This window comes from Pleurodeles waltl, chromosome 1_1 (genome assembly GCF_031143425.1).
Source record: "Pleurodeles waltl isolate 20211129_DDA chromosome 1_1, aPleWal1.hap1.20221129, whole genome shotgun sequence".
In the NCBI taxonomy this organism is placed as follows: Eukaryota; Metazoa; Chordata; class Amphibia; order Caudata; family Salamandridae; genus Pleurodeles; species Pleurodeles waltl.
Genome location: NC_090436.1, coordinates 383,441,983 through 383,458,375, shown reverse-complemented (window position 1 = coordinate 383,458,375; position 16,393 = coordinate 383,441,983). Strand labels below are relative to the sequence as shown.

At 47.9% G+C, this 16,393-nt stretch overlaps 1 protein-coding gene across 3 annotated transcripts in view; it reads right to left on the bottom strand.

Annotated features, from left to right (window-relative positions):
• The window catches only part of MTX3 (metaxin 3), a 168,160-nt gene that overhangs the window by 96,851 nt on the left and 54,916 nt on the right, over window positions 1-16,393 (bottom strand). The gene's annotated exons all lie outside the window — the stretch shown is intronic.

Here is a 16,393-nt window from a genome sequence, read left to right as displayed (position 1 = left end):
TGGGATCGTAATCCGGCGGACGGGATATCTGTCACGTTTGTGACGGAGTAAACCCCTTTAACCAAACTCTAAATCAGGGTGTTAGTCCTGTACCAATAGGAACAGTCCAGCCTAGATTGCCAGGCCAGGTCACGCGGGAGAGGAAACACATTTATGGCCACCAAGAACTGTGATAACATAAAGAAGTAACAATAATTGTCTAGACCCTAAAAATTTGTATTTTTCTTATGAGGTGTAGATGGACAGTTAGGGGCAATAAACTAGGTTTCAGGATATATGCTCTGATCTCTCAGTAGCCTACCTCATGGCATTTATGAAATACGAAAGCAAGAAACATGCTATTGCTTCACAATCTTTGTAAGCGAATGCACAACAAATATGCATGACCACCAAGTTGCATGTAAATGATGGGTCAAAACCATTTTACGTAAGTAAGCAATACAAGAGAGGCCAAATGCTACACCAGAGTTATCGACTAAAAAGAAAATTTAGGCATCAAAAAATGCTAAATAAATCTCAGCCAGAGGTTCAAAACGAATAGACTTTAGGGCATACAGGACAAACGGCAATTCCTAGGAATGAACTTGAGAATAAACAACTAACCCATGATGCTGGAACCTCTCAATCAATCAATCATAACATTTGTATAGTGTAGCAATATCACCCCTAAGGGTATCTGGGCGCTGAGGGTGCCGTGTCTCCGTCGAAAGCCACGCCTGGAGTCTCCTTCTGAAATGCGCCAGGGAGGGAGTTGTTCGGAGGTGGAGGGGCAGGTTGTTCCAGGACTTGGCCGCTATGTAGGAGAAGGAAGGGCCCCTGCTGCAGCTGCGATGGATGCGTGGGTTGTGTGCGAGATTGAGTAAGGCGGAGTGCAGTTGTCTTGAGTGGACATGAAAACGTAGTCAATGGTTGATGTAGGACGGCCCTTGGTTGTGTAGAGCTTTGTATACGAGTGTGAGGATCTTGAACTGGCATCTCTTCTGGACAGGGAGCCAATTGAGGTTCCTAAGGTGGGGGGTGATGCTGGAATGCTTGGGAAAGTTCAGGATGAGTATGGCTGCAGTGTTCTGTATAGTCTGGAGTCTTTTGAGTAGCTGGGAGGGCACTCTGGCGTAGAAAGTGTTGCCGTAGTCTAGGCAGGTGGTGACCAAGGTGTGTGCAAAGGTGTTTCTTGTGTTGGTAGGGATCCACCTAAAAATTCGGCAGAGCATTTGGAAGATGTAGAAGCAGAAGGAGGTGATTGAGTTTACTTGTCGATTCATAAACAGTTAGCAGTTGAGGATGATTCTGAGGTTTTATGCGTGGTTTGATGAGAGGGTGTTGTTCCAGGTTCTGCTGGCCAGCAGCTGTGGTCCCATACAGAGGTGTTCTAACCAAAGATCGGGATTTCTGTTTTGTCAGTATTTAGTTTGAGGTAACTGTCTTTCATCCATATTGCTACATTGGTCATGGTGTTGCAGAAATTGGTTTTGGTGTTGTTGTGGTCCTCTGTGAGAGAGATGATCAGGTGAGTGTTGTGAGAGTATGAGACTATGTTGAGTTTGTGGGATCTGACAATGTCTGCGAGGGGGTCATGTGGATTTTGAACAGGGTGGGACTGAGGGAAGATCCTTGGGGTATACTGCAAGTGATGCTCATGAGTGCGGAAGTGAAGGGAGGAAGGCAGATACTCTGAGTGTGGCCTTAGACGACAGAGGCAATCAACTTGAGGGTATTTTCTTGAATGCCTATGTTGTGGAGTTTGTTGAGGAGAATGTGGTGGGAGACTGTATCCAACACAGTGGAGAGGTCAAGGAGGAATAGAGCTGCTCATTCTGTATGGTCGAGGAGGGTCCTGATGTGATCAGTGCGGTCTCCATGCTGTTGTTGGCCCGGAAGCCTGATTGTGAGGTGTTGAGAAGGTGGTTTTGTTCGAGGTATTCTGTGAGCTGTTGGTTGATGGCTTTCTCAAGAACTGTGCCAAGGAAGGGGAGCAGGGAGATTGGTCTGTAATTGTTTAGGTCGATGGGGTCGGCTGAGGGTTTCTTTAGGAGGGGTCTGACCTCTGTGTACTTCCATCTGTCTGGGAAGTGCAGTGGAGATGGAGGAGTTGAAAATGCTGATTAGTTCTGTGCTAATAGTGTTGGTTCCGAGGCTGAAGAGCAGATGGTGGTAGGGGTCGGTGGGTGCCCTAGAAGGGATAGATGACATGCTGGCTGCGGTGGTCTGTGTGGTGATTGGAGACCAGGTAGCTATCATCTGGCTGGTGTTCGCTGTTTGAGAGAAGTTGTCTAGGCTGGAAGTGGTGGGTTGGGGTTCAAAGTTGTTGTAGATGGTGGTGATCATGTTGTGAAAGTAGTCTGAGAGGGTGTTGTAGAGTTCCTGGGATGGGTGGATGCTGGTCTCTATGGCTGTCGGTTTGGAGAATTCCTTGATGGTCTTTTAAGAGTTCTTTCATGTGGTTGGCTGCGGTGTCGATGTGGGCAATGATTGCTGCTCTCTTGGCTGCCTTGATTAGGTGGTGGTAGTTGTTGAGGGCTGCCGTGTGAGCAGTTCGGCCGGAGGGGTACTTGGTCATGCGCTACTGTTTCTCGAGTTGGTAACAGTTGTGTTTGGAGTTTCTAAGCTCATAAGTATACTTTCTTGCTGGCTTGGAGGTGTTCGTTTTTACTGGTTTTAGCGGGGCAACTCGGTCGACACATTCGGAGATCCAGGTGGTGAAGTTCTGGATTGCCTGGTTGAGGTCTGCCATGGACTCAGGTTGTAAGAGGCCTAGGGTCCGTGTCCATATGGTTTTGGTTCTCTTGTCCCAGCTTCGGTGGTGCTGTGGTGCTTGGAGATGGTGTGCTGGGAGTCGAAGATGGTAAAGTGGACGATGTTGTGGTCGGTCCAGGTGAGTTCAGTGATGTGGGTGAAGTTGATTCTATTGCTGGAAGGTAAGATGGCGTCAAATGTGTCTCTGGCTTTGTGTGTGGGTTGGGTGAGGCCAATGACTCTGGTGTTCTCCAGGAGAGAGGTAGAGTTAGTGTTGTTGGGGTCATTGAGGTGGAAATTGAGGGGTGTGGCCAACATGGTGACCGGAGCAGCAGCATAAACTGCAGCTCCGCGCCTGACCCATTAATATATCCTGTTTACGGCGCCTAACACCTTCTTTACGGTAGGCGCCGTCTGCTCAGCTGCCCAGGACCACTACCCGGAGCAGCGATCCTCTTCGGGACATCGGGGTTGCCTCCTGCGCAGAGGAGAAATTGGAGGCCTGCTGTAACGTTGCCCGTGGACGCGGCTGGTGAGTGTGCTGCCTGGGCCGAGGTCCGACTCCACCCCCGGCCCTCTAGCGCTCGGCGCTGAATTGGTGGGGCCCGCGGGGAGCCCGGAAGCACCGGTGGACGGGGGGACCTGCACTCCGGATATCGCGCTGCTGCAGAGTGCTCGATCGCAGCCCCCCGAGGCAAAGTTTCGCCACAGCGCTGGACCCGGCGTGGTGCTCAGCGCCACGCGCCGTTATGGACTGCGGCCGCGCGTGGGCCCTCTGACACGGCCTCGGGCCGGACGGCTCCCATGGTCATTATCGAGGCCCCTTGGGGCTGGAATGCCATACCTGAACAGGGCGCAGCCTGAGGGCGCTGCGGCCCCAAGAATTAACAAGCGGCCTGCGAACTGGTGATACACGGCTGCCATCGCGCCGACGGCGACTGGGGCAGACACTTTTGGGTCCCCCTGCTTGGCCCCGGGCGCCCACGCGAGGTGGGGGCTGCACGCCCTTCGGCGACACGGACCGGGTCGCGGTGCAGAGGCAGGCCGTTGTCCCCCACGGGACCTGCCAACGCGAAGTGGACAGCGAAGGAGATAGGACGTGGGAGACACCACACCTGGCCCTGCTGGCTGTGAAGGGACCTAACGCTGCCCCAGGCCCTTATCAACTTGTCCATTGCTGACCTGCCACCGCCCGATGACCTACAGTATTCATGGCACACTGAAGCACAGTCGGAGTGCGCCCATTGCCTTGACTACACAGAGTACTCCTCACACCTTGGTCACATGGTCTCCCTGGCATCGAGTTCGTTGACGCTGGGTGACACAGCACCAGACACACGACAGATGGCGACCCGAAGATAAGGTGGGACCGCGGCGCAGCGCTAAAATACAACGCCAACTACTGGGATCCAAACGGCATGCCTCACTGGCACTAATATCTACGCCTGGCATTGGAAAGGTAGCCCTGCCCTCTGCAAGCCATTAATCCCCCATTCATACTTACTCCACTAGTGCCCACTCAGTGCCGCAGACATCAAATGGGTAAACCAAAAACCCCATGTGCCCCCCTGGGCAGTATGGATCCAAATTCCCCCCCCTCCTCTGAGGCCCAATCCGCCACGCAACTGGCCCTGCAGAAGCTGGAACTTACCTTGCAAACACATACAACACAGCTTGTAAAATCTTTTTGAACTATCATTGACACCAAGTCCACCCTGGAAGCCAAAATAGGTTCAGTGGCAGAAGACGTCAACGTATTGCGTGCAGACCAACACGCGTTGGCTGACAGGGTTAAGGAATTGGAAAAAGACAACGAGTCTCTCCCTCTGAACGTGAAGAACCTCCACGAGCAGATGACTCATCTAACAGCCAAAGTTGTAGACTTAAAACGTAGAGCTGAGGATGCAGAGAGAAAGTCACGACGTAACAACATCCGACTAGTGGGGTTCCCTGAGCGCGCGAAGGCCTTTGTACAGAACTCTTTGTAGAACAATGGCTCACAGACACAATTCTCAAGGACAATATCCCGAAGTACTTTTCAATCGAGCGCGCCCACAGAGTCCCGGGCAGACCCCCCCCACCGGGTGCACAGCCTCGCCCGCTGATAGCAAGACTCCTGAATTACCGCGACAGAGACCTCATCCTACAATTATTCCGCAAATCAGGACCTGTACGATTCGACAATGCAGTGATCACATCTTATCCAGACTTTACAGGGGAGGTGCAGAAGAAACAAAGCTCCTTCTACCGGGTCAAGGAACACCTTTGTGAACACAACATCAAATACGCACTGCTGTTCCCGGCCAAACTTCGTGTACAAGACGATTCCCATACACTCTTCTTCATTACACCGGAAGACACTTGGACTTGGCTGCACGCTAAGGGCCTAGCCGACCCGATGGACGCTAATAACTCTATGGAAAAATGGTCTTCCCCCAAAACAAAACGCAGGCAGCGTAAAAAAACACTGCGGCAAACCTACACTAGAACAGTCCCGTACGGAACGCTCGCTTCTCCTACAAGCAATGTCTTGCTTTGTAAACACCTCACCAACAACCCTGTCCACTCAAACCGAAGGTGAACCAGACCCTGAAGTAAACTCAGATTCGGCGGATTCTGATCAAGGCCCTACCCTTACTCCACGTACGGCAGACGACATTTGTTAAACAACCATGAATCACTTGAACGTATTACTAGTGCCATGTTCATCCCAATATGTTACGGCCTGATCCTGGCGGTTGCCTGGAGCCTGCGGGGCAGAACCACGAGTCCCTTAACTCAGCACTCTAGTCAACCATGGTCCTGGGTGGCGGACCCAACACCAAGAGCAACAAAGGCTGGGCAACCCAATGACTCGGAACCAGTGTTCGCCGGCACCCCCCGCTCCATATGGACTGTTCCTCCACGCTGGCAACTGCCGGAACTTTTCTCGCTTTGCCACAACCCCAGTTGATGTTATATATAGTTCCTGTTTGTTTTTTCATTCATGGGTTTTATCCCATGCTGTTTAACAGGGACTACGCTCATATAAAACCATGTCACACTTATCATACCAACAGAACCATGCCTACCAATAACAGGGGCACGTACTGGCTAACCCCGGAGGGTAACGGGCACATCACCACTACAAGAGGGAGAGGCGACACATATCACCTTCCCCTAGCTAAACTTATAAACCCCCATGACATCAGATACACATAGCCCTATTGCAAGAGACACATCTATCCCAATCCACACTGGAAAGCACATGCTCAAAATGGAGAGGGCAACTCTACGGTACCACTTCTTCAATATTTGCTCGTGGGGTGGCGGTCTGGATCGCCCCAGGGGTCCCATTCGCCATGTCTCATACACAATGCGACCCAAACGGTAGATACAGAATATTAGAAGGCGACCTAGATGGTTCCCCACTAGCACTGACAGCGCTATATGCCCCGAACACAAATCAACGTGACTTTCTGAGTACACTTACTACAGGCAACCTTAGCGACCCTACGGCGGACAGCATATGGGGGGGGGGACTTTAACTGTGTCTTAGACACTCAAATGGACCGCTCATTTCCCCCACTCGACACTGCTCCGGCCAACCGTACATCTCTAGACCTGACAAAGTGGGTTTCCAATAATGGATTGAGAGACGTTTGGAGATTGGGACACCCTACTCACCGCGAATATTCCTTCTACTCCCCTGTCCACAAAATGCACACCAGAATAGACATGCTCTTCGCATCCGCGTCCATAACTCCAAAAGTAAGCGCATCCGAATACCTGGCCCGCTCTATCTCTGACCATAACCCGCTTTATACAACTCTGGACTGGGGCCGCACCCACACTCGCATACCAACATGGCGGCTACAGACAGAAGCCCTCACAGACCCTCCCTTTCATGCGGAATTATCCAAGTGCCTGGCTGACTATTTCTCCCTGAACAAACACACAACATCATTGCGTGCTACTGAATGGGACGCCCACAAAGTGGTAATACGCGGACATTGCCTTGCAGCCACAGTAGGGGTTAGAAAGACACTCATCAAAGATCTGCAGTCACTGGAGATTAAACTCCGCAAAGCCGAGATAGAAGCCTCCCGGAATGAATCTGCATTAGCAGTACCGAACTTGCTTAGAGCCGACTACAGGGAGGCAGACTCTAGGTTAAGCAAACACAATTACAGACACTACATGACGAAACAGCATGCTGAGGGAGATAGATCAGGCAGACTGTTAGCATGGCTGATACGCCAACCAGCACAACCCTCGACCATAGGCGCGATTCGTTTGAAGTGAGGTAACATCATCAACACTCAGGTGGAAATTAATGAGGCCTTCTTTACATACTATAAAGCTTTATATACATCCCCTCCCCCCCATCCGAACAGCAATTAACTGAAATTCTGTCTGTGGTTCCCCAAAATCAACACATCATTGACAATACAGATACGATAGATGGCCCCATTACTATTGAAGAACTATGCCAAGCCCTGTCACAAATGGCACGTAGCAAAACCCCTGGTTCAGATTGCTTACCAATAGAGTATTTTAGCTCCCATGCTGCTCTCCTCTTACAACCACTCCTAGAGGTATTCAATGAAGCACACAATAAGCTACAACTCTCTGACTCTATGCGCGAAGCCCTGATAGTCGTGCTTCCAAAACCGGGGCGCGACCCCCTAGACGTGAAATCATATAGACCGCTCTCCCTATTAAACTCAGATTGTAAACTATTAGGGACAATCCTGGTAGATAGAATACTTTCCTACCTACCACACTTAATACACTCCGATCAGTCGGGATTTATTCCGGGCAGGAGCACCTTTTTAAACATCAGAAGACTAATCCACATAATGCATCACGTTACGGAGACAGAAGCAGTGGCCCTCTCCCTAGACCTAGAAAAAGCATTTGATACGCTAAGCTGGGACTTCCTCATGCGCACACTAAAAGCACTTGGTTTTGGGCATGGCTTCATCAGCTGGATCAAAACGCTGTATTCTAAACCTACAGCTCGAGTAAAGAAGGGTCAAGTTATATTCGAAGCATTTCCCATAGGTAGAGGCACTCGACAAGGTTGTCCACTATCCGCCTTACTATTCGCAAAAGCCATGGAACCATTAGCAATCAAACTCAACGCTCGCATATGGGGCATCTCAGAATTTAACACATATCATATCATATCCTTATATGCAGACGATGCCCTAATTTACCTGTGTAACCATACTACTTCCATGGCAGGGGTAATGTCACTGCTGGACTCATTCGCACTCGACTCCGGATTGCGCATAAACTGGTCAAAATCAAGCATCTTCCCACTTACTCCTGTGACTAGCAAATCTCACCTGACGTTGCCGCAATATCAATTATCATGGTCGCACACAACTTTCAAATAGCTAGGCATACAAATTTCTCACTCTATAGCTGACCTAAAAGAGGGCAATCTCGACAGAGCACTGCGATCCACCCGTAGCTCGCTGTCGTTTTGGTGCTCACTCCCACTATCCCCCATGGGCCGGGTAGCTATAGCCAAAATGCTCATCTTACCTAGGTTCCTATACTATTTCACTGCCCTCCCGCTATCCCTGCCACGCGCGTTCTTTCACAAACTGCACTCTCTACTGCCGGATCTGCTCTGGGGCAAAGACAGGCGCAGAGTAGCACTATCTATAACACAATACCCACAGGAAGCAGGAGGACTGGGCATACCAAACTTCGAACTATACTACGCTGCGGCTCAGCTGCTCTGGCTCACTACATGGCTTAGGGTACCTCCACCCACAGAAAGTATAGTACTGCGCGCATACACTGCGCCACAAACAATCCTAACTTCACTGCTGGCTGGCCCCCACCGCCCGCCGCTAAAGTGCATTCTGCTAGAAGCAGCAAGATTTTGCTGCCGCAGATACGTCCAAGGCAAGGCCCCATCACCTCCTTACTCCCCTTTATTGCCACTATCTCAACTACCGGGAATCCAAGCACTCTCACTACACCATGATATGCGCGTCATAAGTACATTAAACGTGGGGGATTATTACTCAAATTCCACAATGCGCACCTTCGCAGAACTTGTGGCTGCAGGGGTCATGCACTCAGGAGCCTTCTTGACATACAGTGCTATTAAAAGTCTACTTACCAATCTATGGGGCCCCGGCAATGTTGAACCATGTGAATCCTATCTGCTCACCGCAATCCTCACTATAGGCCTGCCCGGACCTGACGCACGCAAAAGCACGTTGGGACGCCGTCCTCTCAACACCATTATCACAAAAAGCCTGGGTTGCAGCCCTCACACTGATCAAGACTGTGTCCCGCAACACTAGACTCCGGTACACCCAATTTAATTATATCCACCACTCATATTTATCCCCGGCCCACATTCAAAGGATATATCCGAACACAAACCCAGTGTGCCCTAGATGTGCCACCCCAGCGGCTGACTTTTACCACATGGTCGGGAGCTGCCACTCAATTAACACGGCTTGGCAACAAATCACTGACACCACAGCAGATATCGCGGGCCATACTCTCACACCCACACCGAATGCTGTCTACTCCGCATACGCCACTGAGCTAAGGATAGCAAACACCTCCACAGATTTATAGACTTAGCATTCGCTGTCTTTAAGTGCCTGATTGCCATGCACTGGAAAGCCCCGCACGCTCCCCCACATACCGCCTGGCTCCGTGACCTGCATAGTCGCTCGCTAGCTGAGGCGCAGACACTACGCCAACTACAACACAAGGGCCTGATACAGGGCAGTGCCGAAATCTGGGATATTTTCGTGGTGAGCATAGAAGCCAGGGATGATACATACCCCCCTGAGGTATTCAACACCCTGAAATTGCCTCCCCGTTCTACATCTCGCACCCCCCCACTGCCCTCCAATCAGTTAGACCTGACACCTTCATATTCTATTTCAGTGCAGCAATGTAGTGCTTAAAGGTGCCTATCCATTGTCAGTGACCCTTCGGAACTGTTATCTTGTCTCGCTCACTGCGCTTTGGACGCTGGACGTCCCTTCGACCCCCCCAACCCCGTCAACAGCTCCACAGCTTATTTACACACATAATTGATGTGCCCCCCTTCACCCCAACCCCTCCGACAGGCATACCCCATTCTTAGGGCCAGATGTAGTAAGCTGTTTGCATGGTGCAAACTGCGAAAATCGCAGTTTGCGCCATGCAAACAGCCTTCTGCGATGCACATTCACAATTTGCGAGTCGGTACCGACTCGCAAATTGTGAATGTGACTCGCAAATAGGAAGGGGTGTTCCCTTCCTATTTGTGACTCACATCGCAATGCAGAATTGCTTTGTGACCGCGAATGCGGTCGCAAAGCAATTCGCAGTTACCACCAGTGTCACACTGGTGGTAACTCATTCGCAAAAGGGAAGGGGTCCCCATGGGACCCCTTCCCCTTTGTGAATGTTGCCCAAAAGGTTTTTTCAGAGCAGGCAGTGGTCCAGTGGACCACTGCCTACTCTAAAAAAACGAAACCAAATGGTTTCGTTATTTTTTTTATTTTGCAACTCGTTTTCCTTTAAGGAAAACGGGCTGCAAAATAAAAATAAAAAACTGCTTTATTTAAAAAGCAGTCACAGACACGGAGGTCTGCTGACTTCAGCAGGCCACCATCCCTGTGAGTGCAGGGACTCGCTATGGGGTCACAAAATGCGACCCACCTCATTAATATTTATGAGGTGGGTGTTTGCGACCCCATAGCGAGTTGGAGACGGTGTCTGAGACACCGTTCTGCATCCGCATTTGCGATTCGGAATGCGGAAGTTGCTACATCTGGCCCTTACTCTCGAAATTAACACACGCATGTTGATACTCAGACGTGTCCCTAGCTACCAGTTACACAGTTTTAAGTTGTATTCCTGTATAAAACAATGCAATTGCACCGTACTAGATTATAAATGTATGTAGACACACTGTAAAATCCTGAATAGTGTATTGTATTGAACTTCATGCACAATGTATAATAAACAGATTTAAAAAAAAAAATTGAGGTGGAAATTGAGATCACCGAGTAGGACGTAAAGAAAGGAGTCAATGGCGAGGGGGGTGATGGCGTTGCAGAAGGTTGGACGTGGTCCCAGGGGGCAGTACACGAAGGTGCCTCGCATTGTGGTGGCATTGGTCTGGAGTTGGAAGTTGAAGTGCTCCATGAGGGGCGTTGGCTCATAGTCAGTAATGGCGGACTGGATGGTTTCCTTGAAGATGATGGTGATGCCCCCACTGTGTTTGTTGGTGCGGTCTCTGTGTATTATCTTGTAGCCGTTTGGGGTGGCCCTGGTTATGTCGGGGTTGAGGAGGGTTTACCCACGTTTCAATGATGAATGTCCGGGTCGTAAGTGTACCAGATTTCTGTGGTGTCTTTGCACAGGGAGCGGGTGTTGAGCAGGATTCACTGAAATGGTTCTGAATTGTTTGTAGTCTTCTATGTGGGTGCGGGCTTCAGTGTGGGCAGGTGGGCCCAAGTTACAGGAGAAACAGCAGTGTTGGCAGGTGAAGGATCCTTTGGTTGATCGGGGGAGGCCGTGAAGCAGTTGCTGTTAGGGTGTCTGAAAGTCAGGGCATGTGTCAACACCAGGACAGTGCGCGCTCTACGGGCATCTAGAATGCAAAAACCCAACACTCGCAAGATAAAGTAATTTATGCATTGTGATGATATGTTATTGTTTAACCTTTTGCATTGCAGAATTCCATCCAAAAGATTAATTTTTAAGGTGCTTATAAATACTGTACATTTACAATGTATTGCTGCAGACATTCAGAGTGTGTTAGGGTGTGGTCCCTTTCCAGGGCCTTCTGGAGACTTTCCCTGCAACATGCCTGGGCGTGGTTCTAGGCTGGGCCAAGACTCTATAAAAGAGAGTCAGCCCAACTTCCAGTGCTCACTATTCAGAGGTCCCGGTGCAGAGCAGCAGCTTCTTCCTGAGCTCCTGTCCCGGCGGCCTATTTGGATTTTCCAGTCTTCTGCACTCATCTCTCATTGGTGATCACTGTTTCCAGGCGGTAAGACGGTGTTTGGACATTTCCCAACACCGTAATTGAGAATCTTCATATTCTTGATTTTAATTCTTAAATGAATAACAGATTACTTGTGCGCTGCCATTTTTTGACATTTGTATGGTGGTTTGCAAATAGGGAGGAAGCGCAATTTATTCCATAAAGATTTGACTTCGTTATTACATTATTGTTCATTGCGCGCTGATATTTCTTGACATTTACATGATGTTTTACGAGTTGGCAAGACGTGCAACTCGTTTCATGAGCATTTAACTTTGTTGTTCATTGCGCGCTACCTTTTCTTGACATTTACATGGTGGCATTCGAATCGGTGAAACGCGCGATTCACTTCTCGTGTGTAATTCATGCTGTTCATTGTGCGCTACCATTTTCTGGCATTTACATGGTGGCATTCAAATCGGCAACACGCGCAATTCTTTCCTTGAGTGTTTTTTCATGTTATTCATTGTGCGCTACCATTTCTTGGCTTTTGTATGGTGGCATTTGAATCAGCAAGACGCGCAATTCTTTCCTCGTGTATAAATAATGTAAGTTACTGTGCGCTACCATTCTAAGACATTTTCTTGGTAGCATTTCAAGTTGACACGTCGCGTGATTTATTCCTTGAATCTACGTTGTGTGATTTCATGGTGCACAAACCTTTATGGTGTTTAATACTCATAGAAAAATCTGCAATGTGCGCAATTTACTTCCCAATGTTTTTTCTGAGATGAACACAACAATACCAGAGTTCTAGATGTAATGCTGTGTGTTCCTGATATGTATTCCTAAAAGGAGATTCATAGGGTTGTTTAGAAATTGCTCAGAGTGTTTCCTGATTCTCATGCTAAAGAAAGTACTTGAATCTGAGAGTCCTATTTAACTTTTCCTGTTTCCTCCTCAGGTATTCGGTCATCTAAAGCCTAGTCAGTTTTAGGATTATTCTAGGGTTGTTCATTTTTTTTCGGAAAAGACGAAGCTTAGAGTTGTAGCATGGTACTGATTTCATGAGATGTAATTTTGATGTTGTGTTTTAACCTTTTGCTTCCTACAGGTCTCCTTCCCAGCTGTTCCCGTCCTAATCCCCTTTTCCCCACTTGGACTCTCTTAGACTCTGTGATAAATCTAATCAGAGTATTGGAGCTGTCTTGTGGTGGAAGTGTTGGGAACGTGCACGGACCCCGAGGATCTGGTGACTCTGACAGAATAGTGAGCCCACAAATTATTATCCTCCTGGTTTGTGTATGTTCTCAGCATGGCCACACTGAACGAGCTAGTCAAGGCTATCACCCAGCTCCAGTCAGAAGTGGTATCATCAAAGGATTTGACAAATAGTCTAGCTGAGAGGGTGAGTCAGTTACAGAATAAGGTTGAGAAGAAAGAACAAAGTCCCGCAGGTGTGTCTTGGCCAGGTACTTCTTCTCAGACTTCTGGAGGTAGTCTGACTAACATTTCCCTCAATGTTCCTTCAGCCATTCCTTTAGCTCCCCCAGAACGCTTCTCAGGTGATCCCTTGAAAAGCGTAATCTTTTCTGGTTCAAGTGGAACTTCACTTCACCTGCAGACCACATACTTTCCCCGATGCCCAGTCTAAAGTAGCTTTCTTGTTGTCATATCTGTTTGGAGATGCAGCTACCTGGGCTATTCCTCTTGTGCGTAAAAATAGTCCCCTGTTGTACAACTTGAAAAATTTTGTTCGTGAATTTGAGAGAGTTTTCGATCGTAGAACTGTAACACAGTGAGCAGATCGTGAATTATTAGACTTACGCCAAGGGAATCAGGACTTAGTGTCATATTTAGGCAACTTTAATCGGCTGGTCGCTGAGACATCCTGGCCTGAAGAAAAACAAGCGGCCTTGTTTTACAGGGGACTCAAAGAGGAGCTAAAAGACATCTTAGCGCAAATCGACCCACAACCTGCAATGTGTCAAGATTTAATAAACCTTGTCTTGAGGCTTGATCATCGTTTAAATGAACGAAAAGGAACGCGTAAAAAGACTGAAAAACATTCTTGGCATGCTCATGATAACAAAGACTCAAGAACTCCGAGGGAAAGAACGCCGGAATCGATGGAAATTGGAACCATCAGGAGACCTTTGACCAAAGACGAAAAGGACCTATGCAGAAAAAATGGGCAATGTCTCTATTGTGGGCGGAAAGGTCATTTCGCCAAAGATTGTCCAATCAAAACAAAGAGCAAGCGAGGCCCAGTTCAGAAAGTTGCAACCAATGCATCCGTCGAGTCGGAAAATCTAAAGCACCCAAGTTGCAGAGAAGGGTTGCTCTTGGGTGTCACCGTGGATCCTTCACAATCCAAAGATCTAAAATTGGGAATAAGAGTTCAGGTCAAGAAAAAGACCTATTTCAAGAAGGCTCTATTCGACTCTGGGGCTACCGGAAACTTTGTTGACGCCCAATTGGTTCGTGCATGGGGGATCTCATGTATTGAAAAGAAGCCTCCAGAAACCATCCAGGCAGTTGATGGAAAACTCTTGACTGGAGGTCCGATAACTCTTCAGACTGTACCCTTGACAATAATTTGTGAAGGTAAAAATCAAAGAAAGAAACATAAAGAGGAACTCATTCTTGACGTGATCCATGCTCCCCAGTATGGGATCATCCTTGGCTTGCCATGGTTAACTCATCACAATCCAGAGATCAATTGGGCTGAACGAAAGATCGTGTTCTCATAAGTGCTATGTAAAGAACATTGTCTCCAAAGGACTCAAGAATCGGAAGTTCGCCATTCTTACATAGCTACCGCCACAGAGAAAGAAGTTCAGTTGCCCAAACAGTATTCGTCTTATGAAGATGTATTTGATGAGAAGGAAGCAGAGAATTTACCTCCTCATAGATCTTATGACTGTCAAATTGATCTAGTCCCAGGGGGAATACTTCCCAAATGTCGTGTGTATGCCCTGTCAGAACATGAAAATCAACATTTACGAAAATACTTGGATAAATTCTTAGAGAATGGTTTCATTCGCCCCTCTAAGTCTCCCACAGCTTCTCCTTTGTTTTTTGTTCCCAAAGCGAACGGAGAGCTTCGAACTTGTATCGACTATAGGGGCTTGAATAAAATCACCATCAAGAACAAATATCCTTTGCCTCTAATTCCGGTCTTACTGGAACAAGTAAAGAAAGCAAAAATCTACACGAAGCTTGATCTTCGAGGTGCCTACCATTTGGTCAGAATGAGAGAGGGTGACGAATGGAAAACGGCATTCAAAACAAGATTTGGCCTTTTTGAATACACTGTCATGCCTTTTGGTCTGTGCAATGCTCCAGCAGCATTTAAATTTTTCTTAAATGACGTTCTTAGAGAGTACCTCGATATCTTTGCCATAGTTTACATTGATGACATTTTGATCTACTCAGACAATGAGAATGAACATGTTCAACATGTCAAGAAACTTTTGGCAGCCCTTCGTAAACACCATTTATATTGCAAGCTAACCAAGTGTGAGTTTCATGTTACCACAGTTGAGTTTTTAGGGGTTATCCTTATCCCTCAAGGTATGGTGATGGCAGAAAGGAAAGTAAAAGCCGTATCTGAATGGCCCATCCCAAAGACTGTTCATGATGTACAATGTTTCCTGGGCTTTGCAAATTTTTACCGGAGGTTCATCAATCATTTCTCCCAGACAGTGGCTCCAATTACTAAGTTATTAAGAAAGAAAGAAAAATGTGTATGGTCCCCAGAAGCAGACCAAGCCTTTTCAACTTTGAAAGAAGCTTTCTCCACTGCCCCAGTCTTGACTCATCCAGATGCAGATCGACCTTTCATAGTGGAAGCTGATGCTTCAGATGTGGCGATAGGAGCAGTCTTGTCACAACAAAACAAAGACACTGGCCAGCTTCATCCTGTAGCTTACATGTCTCGGAAGTTGAACGAAGCCGAACAGAACTATGTCATTGCTGAAAAAGAGCTTCTGGCGATTCGTGACGCCTTTAAAAGAATGGAGACATCATTTGTTGGGAGCTAAATATACTGTCACAGTATATACTGATCATCGCAATCTTCAATTCATGAGTTCTGCCAGACTTTTGACTCCTCGGCAATTAAGCTGGATGCTGTTTTTTGCCGAGTTTGATTTTGTGGTCACCTTCCGGCCTGGTAAAGATAATCGCAAAGCTGACGCCTTGTCCCGCCAAGAGTCTACCACATTGCCTGCAGTTCAAACCTCCAGAGCTATCATTGCTCCTGACAAGGTCCTATGTATCATAAAAACAGAAGATTTCTTTGAAGACATCCGCAATTCATTCACTGTTGAAAAATGGCAGGCGTGGGCCCAAGCAGATCCGAAAAGATCAATCAAGCAAGGATTACCCTTTTACGATGCTCGTTTGTTCGTGCCCACTACCAAACTTTGCAAGATAGTGTTTCATTGGTTGCATGTTATACCTACAGCAGGTCACCCTGGTACTCCTAAAACTCTTGAATTAATCCAACGCTATTTTTGGTGGCCTACCTTAATAAAGGATGTAAAAACAATGGTAAACAACTGCGAAGTCTGTGCTCGCACTAAAACAAGTCATTCAAAACCGAAAGGGTTGTTACACCCACTCCCAACCCCAAGTCGTCCGTGGGAACACATCTCTTTAGACTTTATTACAGGTCTGCCAGTGGTTCAACAGCATTCAGTAATTCTG